Source organism: Leopardus geoffroyi, chromosome A1 (assembly GCF_018350155.1).
Source record: "Leopardus geoffroyi isolate Oge1 chromosome A1, O.geoffroyi_Oge1_pat1.0, whole genome shotgun sequence".
NCBI classification, from domain to species: Eukaryota; Metazoa; Chordata; class Mammalia; order Carnivora; family Felidae; genus Leopardus; species Leopardus geoffroyi.
The window spans coordinates 60022087-60034960 of record NC_059326.1 but is presented as its reverse complement, the minus strand read 5'-3'; the positions used below and the strand labels follow the sequence as shown (position 1 = coordinate 60034960).

The following is a 12874-nucleotide window of genomic DNA, read 5'->3' as shown; positions in this document are numbered from 1 at the left end:
CACATACTGGGTCACAAAACAGCCCTTCATAAGTACAAAAGTACTGAGATCATACCATGCACACTTTCAGACCACAATGTTATGAAGCTTGAAATCAACCACGGGAAAAAGGCTGGAATACCTCCAAAAGCATGGAGGTTAAAGAACACCCTACTAAAGAATGAATGGGTCATCCGGGCAATTAGAGAAGAAATTAAGAAATATATGGAAACAAATGAACATGAGAATACAACAATCCAAATGCTTTGGGATGCAGGGAAGGCAGTCCTGAAAGGAAAATACATTGCAATCCAGGCCTATCTCAAGACACAAGAAAAATCCCAAATACAAAATCTAACAGCTCACCTAAAGGAAATAGAAGCAGAATAGCAAAGACACCCAAACCCAGAAAAAGAAGAGAAATAATAAAGATCAGAGCAGAAATAAACAATATAGAATCTAAAAAAAACTGTAGAGCAGATCAATGAAACCAAGAGGTGGTTTTTTAAGAAAATAAACAAAATTGAGAAGCCAGGCTTCTCAAAAAGAAAAAGGAGATGACCCAAATAGATAAAATCATGAATGAAAATGGAATTATTGCAACCAATCCCTCAGAAATACAAGCAATTATCAGGGAATACTATGAAAAATTACATGCCAACAAATTGGACAACCTGCAGAAATAGACAAATTCCTAAACACCCACACACTCCAAAAACTCAAACAGAAAGAAATAGAAAGCTTGAACAGACCCATAACCAGCAAAGAAATTGAATCAGTTATCAAAAATCTCCCAACAAATAAGTGTCCAGGACCAGACGGCTTCCCAGGGGAGTTCTACCAGACACTTAAAGCAGAAATAATACCTATCCTTCTCAAGCTATTCCAAAAAATAGAAAGGGAAGGGAAACTTCCAGACTCATTCTATAAAGCCAGCATTACTTTGATTCCTAAACCAGACAGAGACCCAGCAAAAAAAAAAAAAAAAAAAAAGAGAGAACTACAGGCCAATATCTCTGATGAATATGGATGCAAAAATGCTCAATAAGATACTAGCAAATCTAATTCAGCAGCATATAAAAAGAATTATCCACCATGATCAAGTGGAATTCATTCCTGGGCTGCAGGGCTGGTTCAATATTCACAAATGAATCAATCTGATATATCACATTAATAAAAGAAAAGATAAGAACCATATGATCCTGTCAAAACATTTGACAAAATTCAGCACACTTTCTTAATAAAAACCCTCAAGAAAGCCAGGATAGAAGGAACATTCTTAAACATCATAAAAGCCATTTATGAAAAGCCCAGAGCTAACATCATCCTCAATGGGGAAAAACTGAGAGCTTTCCCCCTGAGATCAGGAAAACGACAGTGATGTCCACTCTCACCTCTTTTGTTTAACATAGTGTTGGAAGTTCTAGCATCAGCAATCAGACAACAAAAGGAAATCAAAGGCATCAAAATTGGAAAGATGAAGTCAAGCTTTCACTGTTTGCAGATGACATGATACTATACATGGAAAACCCAATGGACTCCACCAAAAGTCTGCTAGAATTGATAAATGAATTCAGCAAAGTTGCAGGATACAAAATCAATGTACAGAAATCAGTTTCATTCTTATACACTAATAATGAAGCAACAGAAAGACAAATAAAGAAACTGATCCCAGGGGCGCCTGGGTGGCGCAGTCGGTTAAGCGTCCAACTTCAGCCAGGTCACGATCTCGCGGTCCGTGAGTTCGAGACCCACGTCAGGCTCTGGGCTGATGGCTCAGAGCCTGGAGCCTGTTTCCGATTCTGTGTCTCCCTCTCTCTCTGCCCCTCCCCCGTTCATGCTCTGTCTCTCTCTGTCCCAAAAATAAATAAACGTTGAAAAAAAAAAATTAAAAAAAAAAAAAAAAAGAAACTGATCCCATTCACAATTGCACTAAGAAGTATAAAATACCTAGGAATAAACCTAACCAAAGATGTAAAAGATCTGTATGCTGAAAACTATAGAAAGCTTATGAAGGAAACTGAAGAAGATATAAAAAAATGGAAAAATATTCCATGCTCATGGGTTGGAAGAAAAAATATTGTTAAAAAGTAAATACTACCCAAAGCTATCTACACATTCAATGCAATCCCAATCAAAATTGCACCAGCATTCTTCTCGAAGCTAGAACAAGCAATCCTAAAATTTGTATGAAGCCACAAAAGACCCTGAATAGCCAAAGTAATTTTGAAGAAGAAGACCAAAGCAGGAAGCATCACAATCCCAAACTTTAACCTCTACTACAAAGCTGTAATCATCAAGACAGCATGGTATTGGCACAAAAACAGACACATAGACCAATGGAATAGAATAGAAACCCCAGAACTAGACCCACAAAAGTATGGCCAACTAATCTTTGACAAAGCAGGAAAGAATATCCAATGAAAAAAAGATAGTCTCTTTAACAAATGGTGCTGGGAGAACTGGACAGCAACATGCAGAAGGACGAAGCTAGACTACTTTCTCACACCATTCACAAAAATAAACTCAAAATGGATAAAGGACCTGAATGTGAGACAGGAAACCATCAAAACCCTAGAGGAGAAAGTAGGAAAAGACCTCTCTGACCTCAGCTGCAGCAATTTCTTACTTGACACATCCCCAAAGGCAAGAGAATTAAAAGCAAAAATGAATTATTGGGACCTCATGAAGATAAAAAGCTTCTGCACAGCAAAGGAAACAACCAACAAAACTAAAAGGCAACCAACGGAATGGGAAAAGATATTTGTAAATGACATATCAGAAAAAAGGCTAGTATCCAAAATCTATAGAGCTCACCAAACTCTACACCTGAAAAACAAATAATCCAGTGAAGAAATGGGCAGAAAACATGAATAGACACTTCTCTAAAGAAGACATCCGGATGGCCGACAGGCACATGAAAAGATGCTCAACATTGCTCCTCATCAGGGAAATAGAAATCAAAACCACACTCAGGTATCACCTCACGCCAGTCAGAGTGGCTAAAAGTAACAAATCAGAAGACTACAAATGCTGGAGAGGATGTGGAGAAAGGGAACCCTGTTGCACTGTTGGTGGGAATGCAAACTGGTGCAGCCACTCTGGAAAACAGTGTGGAGGTTCCTCAAAAAATTAAAAATAGATCTACCCTATGACCCAGCAGTAGCACTGCTAGGAATTTACCCAAGGGATACAGGAGTGCTGATTCATAGGGGCACTTGTACCCCAATGTTTATAGCAGCACTCTCAACAATAGCCAAATTATGGAAAGAGCCTAAATGTCCATCAGCTGATGAATGGATAAAGAAATTGTGGTTTATATACACAATGGAATACTACTTGGCAATGAGACAGAATGAAATATGGCCCTTTGTAGCAACGTGGATGGAACTGGAGAGTGTTATGTTAAGTGAAATAAGTCATACAAAGAAAGACAGATACCATATGTTTTCACTCATATGTGGATCTTGAGAAACTTAACAGAAACCCATGGGGGAGGGGAAGGAAAAAATAAAGAGATTAGAGTGGGAGAGAGCCAAAGCATCAGAGACTGTTAAAAACTGAGAACAAACTGAGGTTTGATGGTGGTGGGAGGGAGGGAAAAGTGATTGATGGGCATTGAGGAGGGCACCTGTTGGGATGAGCACTGGGTGCTGTATGGAAACGAATTTGACAATAAATTTCATGTTAAAAAAATTTAAAATAAAAGATGTAGTAAATTACTGGAATATCTTGACATGATAGTGTAGTATCTCAATATTAAACAGTTTCAACACATTAGAAACATATTCTTACCTATGGTGGAGAGGAACTCAATATTAAATTTTACTCTAATTATGAAAGCATGAATTTCACTTTTTCCCAAATTAATTTGTAGGCTTTATTAGTTTATTCAGCAAATATGTATTGAAGCCCTACAAGTTTCAGAGACTGGGATAGAATAGCAAGCAAATGGAGACATCACTGTGAAGGAAGAACCAGGCAGCATGAGGTCTAATAAACATACAAACAATAACATAATAATGATTGCTAAATTTCTTGATCTTTACAAGTGCAAGAAATGCCTGAGGTAAGGTTATATATACTAAGAGCCTTAAAATTTAGTGCTTAGTCTAAGAGACCAGGTGATACTTTCCCCTTTGTTATTTTATATTATTTACATCCAGGATTAATTTTCTTATTGCATTTATATATGAAAAAAGGTAGAGCTAGGGTGAATATAAGTTAACCTATTACTTACAAGCAGTAGGTGACTCAAGGTAACAGAACACACACCAGAGGGAAAAAATTGCATGTAGAAAAATACACACTTGCAAGCACACACACATAGTCATATGTCAGTCAAGTGTTTATTGATGGAGGCATACATATTATAGCAAATATAATAATATATATCACATTTATATTTTTTAATTTATGACACTCCCTCCTATGTATTCTTATGTATAATATATTGGTATACTTCTTAATATGCTCTAAATTTATAAAATCAGACTATTCTTCTTTTACTTGTAACTGACTACTAATTTATGCAAATGTCATAATGTTGTATGTATATTAGTAAAAATTCAGAAACAATGCAAATGTCTACCAGATGTGAAATATTTAAATCAATGTGTTGTGGTATCAGATTAGTAACTAATTTAATAAGATTTAACAATTAAAATTGTATCTTTAAAATTATGCAATAAAGAAATACGCAGTATTTTATACCATATTTACCATATGAACTACATTTTATTTATGGAGATTGAGACAGAATGTTATGAATAAAACCATATGAAACTACATTTTATTTATGGAGATTGAGACAGAATGTTATGAATAAAATGGTTACTCAAAATTAGAAAAATTTAAAAAATGCATATTTATGGGAAAACTGATTTTTCTTCTAATCGTTGCCATGCTATTTTCTTGTTATTTATGTATGTATTTTATTTATTACTTTTTAAATGTTTATTTAGTTTTGAGGGAAAAAGAGAGTGTGTGTGTGAGAGCAGGAGAAGGGGCAGAGAGAGAGAGGGAGACACAGAATCCAAAGTAGGCTCCAGGTTCTGAACTGTCAGCAAAGAGCCCGACACAGGGATTAAACCCATGAACTGCAAGATCATGACCTGAGACTACGTTGGATGCTTAACCAACTGAACCACTCAGGCGCCCTGCCATGCTATTTTCTAGTAGCTCTAGAGTATATATATATTTATTTTATAATCAGAAAACGTATTAAATGAAAGAAACGTGTACATATAATTAACATACAAAACATTTATGGAGTGATAATTGTGTTTCTAGAATCATATTAAACATTGACTTGGTAAGGTCTGATTCTAAAAAGTTACATAAATAGGCCACTTCAATATATGTTGAAAGTACTACATTAAGTCAAATATGAAAAGACAATTGGGTACCTAATCTTGATTGGAATTCGAATGACATGCATTTAAGGAAGTGAAATTTGAACTCAATTTGCAGAAGAATAGGGGTTTTCTAGGCATGAACTTCCTAAGTAAATAACTTGCATCAGGTAAATAACACAAATTATATAACACATGAAAGCATACAAGAGTGATCTGGGGTTACGATGGACAGCAAGTCCATAAAATTATTGTTCAAGCACAAACAGCAGTAAGAGCAGAATGGGATCTGCCAGTCTAACAATTAATCTCTCTCTATAATAAGACAATAAGTTTGAACTTTTTCCTATAGGTTACAGAGTGTCATTTAAGTTTGTTCCATAAGGAATGACACAGAAGGAACTATTTTTATTTTGCAAAGATGACTAAGGGGGCAAAAATTAATGTAAAGAGGAAGAGATTCAAAAAGGGAGAGTGAGTTGGAAGCTACTGTGGTTTGTCTAAACGAGGAGATGATCATAGTCAAAACCAGTACAACAGAAATGGAACAGAGATAGCATACACTTGCAGCCATAGTAAACTAAAGGTATGGGTAAGGAGGTCAATTAAACATAAGGATATATTGATTAGTTTTGAGGTTCATGACAGTATGTTTGTTAGAAAAAAAGTGTGGAAAATTTGAAGAGGCAGTGGTAAAAGATGCATTTACCTTTAATTCATCAATCTATGAAAATATTTATTAAGCATTATCAAATAAGAAATGAATCCACATCTATGTAAGGAAAGACTTAATTCAGAGGGATGATTGCAGTAGAGAGAATATTCTGACCAAGAGTAAAGGGGCTTTTATTTTATAGGGAGGAGTGAACAGCCAGGGAGAAGCAAAAGTAGTGAATGGCAAGATAGGGTAGAGAGGAAGCGAGTCTTTTCTCTTAGGTAGCCTATTTCAGGAAAGGCTATCAAGGAGGAGTTGTGTGCTGCTGAAGGTGGGTCAAATTTCACAAGCTTTGGGAAGAGAGCAACTTAAGCAAAGTTTCATTGAGGGGCATTTTGTTCTGATTGATCGGTGAGCACAAGAGATTCAGGTAATTTTTATGAGCGAGAGATGGGAATTTGGAGGGCTGGCATAGAGAAGCAAAAGGGAAGGGCATCAAGTTTTATCTAAATCTTATGGTGAAGAATGGTTGTTCCCAGTAAGCTGTTTCCAGAACAGAGAAAAGTGAGGGGCTTTCTCTAACTGTAGCTCTCTTCCAGAATCACAGGATTCCGATAAAGTTCAAAAATGTCAGGAGCTACAAAGATATAGACCCAAGTGTCAAAATAAAGAAAGCAAAGCTACCATTGGAAACAATCAGGCTACCAGAGAAGAGAGATGTGTTAATAACTCACATAATTAAATAAATGTTTTAACAGGGGTATAGAAAAGGTAAAATATGAGTGTGTAAAAGGTTATGCATAGTTTTCAACTGCAATGTTTAAGAATTTTAAAGAGTTGATAACAGAGTGACGCCACTAAAACTGTGTAGCTCAGGGGGCACCTAGGTGGCTCAGTTGATTGAAGGTCTGACTCCTGATTTCAGTTCAGATCATGATCTCACAGTTTGTGAGTTCAAGCCCTGCACTGGGCTCTGTGCTGATAGTGTGGAGCCTGCTTGGGATTCCCTGTCTCTCTCTCTGCACCTCCCACACTCATACTCTCTCTCTTTCAAAAATAAATAAACATTTAAAAAATGTGTAGCTCAGGCTTCCAGGAGACACAAGTGTAGAAGCGAGGGCTGAACCTCAAGTTAGTTGGGCTTCTGAAACTGGCAGGCAAATATGGGGGTGGCACATAGCAAAGAAAACCCCAACACTAGACTGGTGAATCACCAAAGCATCTGGCTGGCCCACATCATCGTGGTGGGACTACTGCGCATGGCTCTATTCAGCATTTCTGTTGTCCTGATCCTGACCCTGACCAACATCATCCACTACTTGGCTATGTAGGTCTTCTATATGGTGAAAGGTCTCACCCTTGGAGACCCTTGACGAAGGAATGGCTCTGCTACTGTCACACTGGGAAGAGATGGACTATGGATTCCAATTTACCTTTTCCCGCAATTCTTCAGCATCTCTTCAATTGTACTCTTGCCTCCTGGCCAGCTTCTAAACCAAGTTGATGCTGCTCACTTCCTCGTCAATATGCCTCATTGCTCAGCCTACTGCTACTTACGTTGTCCCAACTTCATAGGGTCTGTCCCTTTGGCATCAACAAATACTGAGGGATGGGGCTGGGGTTGAAGCTGAAATAAGATGCTGTAACATCCTTGCCTTCTCCGTGCTGCCTTCTATATGTTGAAAGCCTGAGAACTATACAACCTTTTCCAAACTCCCTGGAAGACAGTATGTTGTAAAGTGGGGCTCCCTAGGCCCAGCCCTGGTAGGAGCAGTGTTCTTTGAATCAGGAAATGCAGATGGGATAAGGGACAAAACACTCTCCTCCATAGCAGGAAACCATATTTGGGCAGCATGTTTAGTGACATCTTTTTTCCAGATCTTCCCCCCACTCCACCACCCTCCTCCTTCTCTGTCTTGCTTTGTATTTTCTTTATGATAAAGATATTTTTTTTTTCTGAAAAAAATGTGTAGCTCTGAGACAGGCAAATAGAAAGAACCTTCTAGGCAAGGGATGCAGCATGTGCTCAGGAGATGGACAGGGCTAACTTCAGTATACTAAGATGATAAGGTGCTTATCAAGAGAACTGGGAGACATAGTTAAGAGAAATAAGCAGAGGCCCGATCAGAAGGTCTTGACAAATTATTCCTATAGGCTATATACAGAACCATTGAGTGTGTCCATTCCGCTGAAATTCCCTCAGCTGAGCCACTTTGCCACTTATAAACTTAGCTGGAATTTTTGCTTCTCCTCTCATTTTGCCCCATCGTCTGAGAAATGGAGGGACTTTTTTGCTGTTCAATATATAATAACTGAAATGTAACTTGGTAAAACACGTTTGCAGGAGGGCTGGGTAACATTAGCTAAATATGACATTTTTACCTTGATTTCACTTGACCTTAGATTTCTGGAGGAATATTTTAGTGTTTCAAGTAAATTTCCATAAATGGAGGAATAAGGTTATAGCCACTAGAGTAAGCTCATAATTTGTCCTTTTATATTCTTCATAGATAGGTGAGGTCAGTTCACTTCTAAGGAGGAAAACTGGTCAGGTTTCAAGAAAATAAATTAGTATGAATGCTAGTAAAAAATCTCATGCCAAAATAAAAAAATGTGTGTGTCTCTGGGTTTTGCCCATAGGTAAGATAACATTTCATCAATATTTGACTATGACTTTTGGGCATTTTATCTCACCAACAAAGATTTAAGATCGCCTTCCTTGCCAATTCTTCTCACCCGCCCTATAACTATTTCTTTCCTACCATTTGTTCAAACACCCTTCCAACTGCTCTCTCCTAACCCCTTTACCCCATTTCAGTTTTTCCATGCTATAACATTCCATGTTGGAAGAGCTTATTTTCCTTTTAAGTAATGCTGTTTATGAGCTATAACAATGGTTCTTAAGCTTTAATGGAAGAATCTGTTAGAGAACTAATTTAAATGCAAATTGTTCTACTTATCAACAAAGATTCTGAATCAATAAGTTAGTAGTCTTGGGCCACAGGCTAAAGAATGTCTGTGTTTAATAGTCATTGCAGATAACTGGAATACAGTAACTTCCACAGCATATTTAGAAAATCATTGTATGATGAGCCAGAAATTGGTTGAAAATTAGCCTAATTAGCTCTAGATATTTTATTACCAAAATCTGAGTTTGAGAACTTAGCAGGTAATAGAGTTTCATATTGCTTATATTTTTTTTATTTTTAAAAATTTTTTAACGTTTATTTATTTTTGAGACAGAGGGAGACAGAGCATGAATGGGGGAGGGTCAGAGAGAGGGAGACACAGAATCTGAAACAGGCTCCAGGCTCTGGGCTGTCAGCACAGAGCCCGATGCGGGGCTCGAACTCACGGACTGCGAGATCATGACCTGAGCGAAGTCGGCCGCTTAACCGACTGAGCCACCCAGGCGCCCCATTTATATTTTAAATATATATATAGTTTGCACATGGTATCTATGTGGGGTGTTATGTTTTAGGGAAAAATTTGACTAATCTTATTTTTCTGCTAAATACCGTCATAATGTCATCAGATCATTATCTCTAAGGTGGGATTGCTACTGTTGTGATCATTCCTTTTTTAAGGAACAATGAGTAAATCATTTCTTGGGTAAACCCAAGAAATTGACAGTGAAGCATTAAATGGCCCATATGGAATAAAAGAGAACCCTACATGGGACACTTCCATTGTAGAAATGACATTGAATATTTCATGTTTAACAATTTGGTAACATCTATTTTTCAGAGCCAATAATGATAAGCTTAAGACTTAACATAGTAGTAAGTTGTGTATTTTTCTTATTTGTTTATCTACATTTTTTTTTTACCACCAGGAGTAACTATCACTGTGTAAGTGTTCTATAAATATTTGCAAATGAACAATGAAATAGATGAGTAAAAGTCACAATATCATAATTCCAAATACTCCGTTGAATGAGATTAGCTCTTTAAAGAGAGTTGACATTAAAAATATTTTGTTTATGATTGTATTGGATTCAGTATTTTCTCCTGAAAATTCATGTCCCCTAGATCCTCTGAACAAGATGATTTTTGGAATTAGGGTCTATGCAGTTAAGATGAAGTCATACTGGATCAGAGTATGCCCTAAATCCAGTATGACTGGTACCTTTTAAAAAAAGAGAAATTTAGAAGCATGCACACACACACACAAACACAAACAGAAGATGGCCATGTAAAGATGGAAATAGAAATTGGAATAACAAAAATACAAACCTAGGAATTCCAAATATTGTTGGTACCCACCAGAATCTAGGAGAGAAGCAGGAAAAATAATATCATTAAATAGGAGAGTATGACCTTTGCTTCTACCTTGATTTTGGATTCTAGCCTCCACAACTGTGGTAGCATAAATTTCTGTTGCAATAAGCCACCCAGTTTGCCATACTTTGTACAGAAGACCTAGGAAACTAATCCAAAGATCAACAACTTTAGAAAAGTATACAGAAAACAATGATTACGTTCTGATCTCAATTATCTTTTTATTTGTTTCTAAGTAAACAGATATGCATTTAAAATCTATGTCCTTTCTGGGGCGCCTGGGTGGCTCAGTCGGTTAAGCGGCCAACTTCGGCTCAGGTCATGATCTCGCGGTCCGTGAGTTCGAGCCCCGCGTTGGGCTCTGTGCTGACAGCTCAGAGCCTGGAACCTATTTCAGATTCTGTGTCTCCCTCTCTCTGACCCTCCCCCGTTCATGCTCTGTCTCTCTCTGTCTCAAAAATAAATAAACGTTAAAAAAAATAATAAAAAATAAATAAAAAAATAAAATCTATCTCCTTTCTGTATACTATTCTCTCCATCTCTGCTTCTGCTTTTTAAAATCTTTGTTGCATATAATATCACCACATATTATGTTATGTTTGTGCTCATATACTTTCACAGAAATATTATTTTAGCCTTATATGTATGATATTTTTTATTAATGGAAAAATGATATTTGTAATGTGTGCACAGACTAAGTTCTACTCTTGGCACATTTAATCTGAAAAACAATTGCTCCAATGATAAAGAAGGACCACCTATTGTCTGAAGAGAGGAAAAATTGAACAACCTTATGTTTCATTAAAAAATGTCAGGCCACCTCCATTAAGAAATTAGTATGGGAAACAGATTATTGACAGGCTGAACAATTTTTTTTTTTATCTTTTTTAGACTAACATGCCATTTCTTTAAAATTTTAATTTTAAGAATGCTAGAATTGCTCACTAGAAAATCAAGCCACAGTTTTTAGAGTTGAAAAGAGAAAAGTCCATGATTTACAGTTGGTGTGAGATTAGGCTAAGTATTTGTCTAAAATGGTTCATGTAGCTCACACTGGGTTCCAAAGGCAGTACATTTTGTATTAATTTTAACTATATGTTTGAAGCCAGTTATTTTGAACCTCTTGATGATAGTGCCCCTTTGTGGGATTTGAAATACTGTGGAATAACTCATGCTGCATTGTACCCACATGGCTTCCTACTTAAGAATTAATTGCTAACATTTTGCCTTGTCCTTATGTGCATTATGCTCTAAACATAAGGACTTTTTATAATTAAGGGAAATTGCCAGTACCCTGGCCAGCAGAGTAAATGCAAACTTGTATTAACAATACTATAAGCCCCTGTGTTTGTACAGGAAATTACAATAATGTCCTAAACTCAGTGTCAAGTTTTATTCCCACGTTAATGATTCTTTGGAGCTAATGCTTATTTAAGGAGAGCAAAACTGTGTGAATGTAACGGGTATTGACATTACACCTTTATCATTTCCAGGAATCTTTTTGTATATGGGATAAAGAATATTATTTAATTACTCTTGAAATAAACTAGATACTTTTCAAAGTTTCTGTGTATTTCAATATGCTTTCTAAATCATCTAATATTTCAGGTATTGGCAGGGTTGTGGTTGGGGGTAGGAGATAAAGCAAGAATGAGAATATCTAAGTCGTATGTTTTAAATAATTAGTTATTTCTGGGGCATCTAAGTTAAGCATCTAACACTTGATTTCGGCTCAGGTCGTGATCTCACAGTTTGTGAGTTCAAGTCCCAAGTCAGGGCTCTGCGATGAGCGTGTGGAGCCTGCTTGGGATCCTCTCTCTGCCTCTCTCCTCCTCCCTCCCACTCTTTCTCAAAACAAATAAATAAACTTAAAAATTTTAAACATAGTTATTTCTTATTAAAATGATTTATTTTTATTGAAGTATTATTTGTATGCAGTGTCACACACAGATCTTTAGTATGGCAATCTGCATATGGGTTTACAAATGCTTACATCCATGTAGCCTATGCACCTATCAAGACATAGAATATGTCTGTCACTCACACACCTCCTTTGCGCATGTTTCCAGTAAATCGTCATCCCCTCTGACCCTACTCTCTTTCTCAACATTGTTCTGATCGTTTTCACTACTGCCTGGATTTGCCTTTTCTGGAATGTCATATAAATAAGTCATCGGGTGCACTCTTTTGTATCTGTTTTCTTTTACTCAACATATTCTTTTTTGAAGTTAATCCATATTGCTACACATATCCCTAGATCATTCATGTTTTCTTTTAAGAATCTTAAAGTTTTATTTTTCTATCTCCCATCTTTTGTGATAGTGTTATCATACATTTATTTAAAAACATTATATTGAGTTATGATTGACATACAAAAAGATGCATATATTTAATGCGCACAACTTGATGAGCTTGGACGCTTGGAGAGAAGTATGTACCTATGAAACTGTCACCATAATCTATGCCTAAACATATCCATCACCTCCGAAAGTTTCTCCCAATCTCTTTACTTATTATTGTTATTTTTGTATTGTATTTTATACTTTAAAACACACATTTTACTTTTATATATATTTTAAACTGCAATATTCTGTCATAATGTTTGA

At 36.5% G+C, this 12874-nt stretch overlaps 1 pseudogene; it reads left to right on the top strand.

Moving 5' to 3' along the window:
* The first annotated feature begins 7151 nt into the window (after positions 1-7151).
* LOC123595723 lies at positions 7152-7648 on the top strand (annotated as a pseudogene).
* Positions 7649-12874: the final 5226 nt, after the last annotated feature.